This window comes from Mandrillus leucophaeus, unplaced genomic scaffold (genome assembly GCF_000951045.1).
Source record: "Mandrillus leucophaeus isolate KB7577 unplaced genomic scaffold, Mleu.le_1.0 Scaffold918, whole genome shotgun sequence".
Taxonomy (NCBI): Eukaryota; Metazoa; Chordata; class Mammalia; order Primates; family Cercopithecidae; genus Mandrillus; species Mandrillus leucophaeus.
The window spans coordinates 664,709-669,195 of record NW_012110008.1 but is presented as its reverse complement, the minus strand read 5'-3'; positions in this window follow the sequence as shown (position 1 = coordinate 669,195).

Here is a 4,487-nt window from a genome sequence, read left to right as displayed (position 1 = left end):
GGAAATGGAAAACAGCTCCAAAAGCCAAACGACAGAACGTCTCCAGCAATCAATAATCTGCAGAATCAGTCAGAATCAGAATCCCTGCCATGCTGGGAAGCCACAACTTCAGCTGCTCACTCCAAACTCATGCTGCTTGAATCAGAATCTGGCTTGAAAAATGGGTCCCTGTCTCCTCATTTAACCCAGTTCAGAAGTCAGGACTCACACAGGTACATCACATTGGCTGAGCCAGCATCACAGTTGGAATCCCAGCTATAAAGAAGTCTGAGAAAGGCAGTTCTTAGCTTTCCCACTTTGGACTACAGGAAGATACAGAAGGAGGTTGAAATGATTATTTTGTGATCTAGTCCATATATGCACCATACTCTAAACATTCAAATTATAAGAAATGTATTCAATGGCTTTAAATGACTCTGAAATACTTTTGAATAACATTTTTTTAAAAGCATGAAATAGAAGCATATATAATGCATGATCTCATCTATGTAAAATATAGAAGACAAAACACCTGAGAAATATGTCAGTGCATTAAACACTTGCATGAAACTATAGGAGTTGTTCTTTTTCTTAATTATACCTTTTCTGTTTCCTGAAATGAACATAAATTAATTTTATAATTCTCATTTCCCATCAAAACAAGCAAACATATGTTTGTTAAATAAATGAAGGAAGTATTGAGGACATGAATGAAAAGAAAATCAATGTATCCATGACTGTTTCTTTTGCTGTTTTAGGGTTTGAAGAGATCCCAAAAAGCCTTGTTAATTTCCCTCTAAATTTGACTTTTTCACATCAGGCATGAGTTGCAGCTGCTGATGAAATACTAGAGTTAGCACAGGCTAATCATTTAGACTTCAGTTTAGGGGTATTTGTATATGTACGGGTTTCTCTTGGGTAATATATAATATATATGTGTGTATATTTAATATTTGGGTTAAAGTATATGACTATTTAGAATCTTATTTAATATTAAAATGTAAAGAAACTAATTTTATTTATCAATCATAAATAAATCAATGAGTACAGTGATTGCTTCCAAAGAAAACAAAAACCCAGAGATACAGTATATATACATGTGTATACATATATATATGATCTTTTTCTAGTTAACTGTCAGTAAGATTACTTACACTTCTTTCACATAGAGTGCTACTTTTAATTAAAATATTATTGATATTTTGAATGAATACTTTATACTGCTTGTTAACTGTGATAAAAATAAGTTCTTCAACGTCTTTTCTCTCACTTGTTTAAGTATTAGAGATTTTCTTTTTGGAAAATTAGAGATTTTCTAATGTAAATCCATTACCAAAATAAAAATACTCAAGCAGAGCAAAAAGTTACTGTCTACAATTTTTCCCTCGTGAGGCAGCTTCTCTCGCTGAACATGTTTGGACCAAGCTTTCCAACTTAGCATATGATGTAGCACAACAATTCCCTTGGAGATTCTGAGGGATGATTCAACTGCCCTACCTCATTACAAGAAATTCCTTCAGGGTGATGTTAAAAGGTGTGAACTAATGTGTTAAAATTAACCCAATAATAAAACAAGTTAAATAAGTTTGTTTACTTACGTTTGTTAAATGTTAATAAACTTTTTTTGAAATTTATTCAAATTTCAAATTGAAAAATTGAAAAATGTAAATATATTTCGTTTCTTATCCTATTGCAATTATAGGACATACTATTAAGAAGATTCCAATGTGCACTGCATTGTGCAGGTTTTTTTTTAACTTTCTTTTCCATTTTTGAAAATAGATGAAGAATGGTGGTATTAGCCATATTTTAGAGAGATAGGAGAATGATTGCTGTATATACATGTAACATATGAAATTCAGTATTCAAAATACTTCTTAGGCTAGGCAGACAGTAACTGAGGACATGTAGAAATGGAAGAACTTACTATTTGCCCCACATCTAATATAGGTATAAGCAAGGAAAAGGTTTACTTTAAAAGCTGATGTCATGCACTACGACTTCAATCACAATGAAATGAAAATAGATGTTCTGTTTTCAACAACTGTAATATAATTAACTCTCAGGCTCTGTTTTTGCTTAGCCACTGAATCAACTGTTTTGCAGCCTACTGTGGTTTGTTTGGGGCTGTTTGCAGCACGTGATTTAAAGAATTGGAGGTGAAGTGAAATGAGTGTATAATTTAGGCCTTGAAATTGAAGAGAGCAAGTGAGACATTTCGTCTCACCTCCTCTTCTTTGTTAAATTCTGCACTTTGCTATTTCTCTCTTCATCTTTGTTCATTGTGGCAGATAAATAATGGGATGAGTGATAGGAAGGAAAATGATTTTTGTTTTTTTTCTCTTTTTGCATTTCAGCCTCTTTATCATACAAGTTTTTGATTGTCTATTTTATCTTTGCTATTGTTTTTGGTAATACCTTTTTATTTACCTCCTCTTCCTCTTGTCCTTTTGCTTCACATTCTTCTGTTCTCTTTTTTTTTCCCTTTCTTCTCCATCTGTCTTCACTCATCATTTTTTTTCTTTCCAGGTGATGGTGTAAATTGGAAAGTTAGGGTAGTGGTATTTTTTGGGGGCATTGTGGGTGTCTGAAATAACTACATGCTTCTCCAAGGAGACTGGCGGCCTAGGAGGGAGCCATCTTGGTGCTAGGAGAGAATGAAAAATGGCTGAAGGGAATGCCCAGGGATGGATTTGAGATGCTACCTCCAGTTCTCCATAGCATGCATGTGATATTTTGGGAATCATGACATTTCCACACTTCCAATAATATGTAGAAAAGTACTAAAAGTACTGATAGAACAAAAAGGGCCCAAGGCAGAGAAAAGGCAGGCATGGATTACTGGGACGACAGAGAAGGTTACAGACTTGAGTTCTGATTGTCAACTTGGTGTCCAGAAAAACCAGACGTACCAGCCATGCAGACACCACCAGTGCTAGGTCCCAAGGACAAGCTCAGATCAACTTCACCACACTGGAGACAGCATTAGGATCCTGAAGGGAGAGGACCGGGAGAGACCACCTGGGAGGGAAAAACCAGCTCTGAAGGAGTTTTGCACTTCAAATGAATGCAATGTTTGCCCCCAACGCTATTTTTACTTTGAAAGATACTTAATTGCTTTTAATTGGCAAATTTAAGGGTTTTTCTTCTGCCATCGGTGAAGATGGGAACATCAGAGTAAGATGAAGGCAATTGCAGGGGGGAAGAAGTTAGACTTTTGCACATGCGAGTTGTGTGTAAATTTTCAATTCTGCTATTGGGGTGTGTATATGAAAGACAAAAATCGGTATGTTAATTGAGGTCAGCTCTGAATGGTAGAACTGTCAGTTGGTTATTGTTTTACTTTTCCTTCTCTCTCTCTGTCTTATTCAATATACATTTATTAAACACTGTCCCTCTGCCAAACATACTCCTTTGTGCTTATCTTTATTTCTAAATTTCTCTACAAATAAAATATTTCTGTTTTACTTTTGTGAAGAGGAAGACATAATTCACTGTTATTTAAAAATAAATCAATCCTATTCACTCACTGTAGTATTTGAGTGACCATGTCTCACGATGTGAATTGAAAACAAGGCCTTGGAGTTGACTCTTCTGTTCCTCAGTATAGGTTTTTGAGGTTAGTTAAATATAAGTTCCAAGGTTTTCAGGAATCATTTTGCTGGGCTTATATAGAGCTTAATTCTCATGCAAGGCTTTTCATTCACTATTTTAGGCTATGTTGTGGTTACATATAAACTAGAACTCTGTTTTGATCTTCAGTAGTGGAGGATGTTTGTAGAGTGTTATGATACTCTGGTACTCAAGTGATCATACTGAAAATAGATTAGAAAAGTTCACGTGAAAGTCAAAGTCAAATCTGGTAGTTGTTTCTTTTTCAAATATAATGATCTCTCTATGTGGGTCAAATTTTTATCACATCAAATACAATGGAAATTCATTGCAGATGAGTCATAGGCACCCTGGCATGATGTCTTATAGCAGCCTCCTAATGTAGTCATGCAAGGTATAGATGGCAGGCACGTACCAGTGAGAAATTTCCTTTTGCTTTCCCAGAACTAGCAAATACACTCTCTACCAGCTATAAAGATCTTGTAAATGATTAGTTCATGATAATTTCATTTAAAAAAAATCCTCCACAACAGGGTTCCCCACATTAATTATCTTGTGGCTTGCAGTAGACAATAATCAACCTGCCAGGTCACCTAACCAAAGGCAAGGTGAGTGGAATATTAAGTCCTCTCTTGTTTCTTCAGATGTAGTCTGAGGCCTGGGAAATGGTTTCCAGTGCTCTTGCCTCCACCCTGTCTGGGCTCTGAAGTGCAGCTGATGCTCCCTTCCACTGTTGCATCCCAAGAGAAGGATCCCTATCTTCACACCCTTCCCAGATTTTCAATTTGAGTTTATGGCATAAAGAAAAATTCCAGATTACTTCTGAACTTTTCAATTGAAGGATAATCAAAGAGATTATAGCGATATCCTATCCATATAGCTATAGAAATATAATA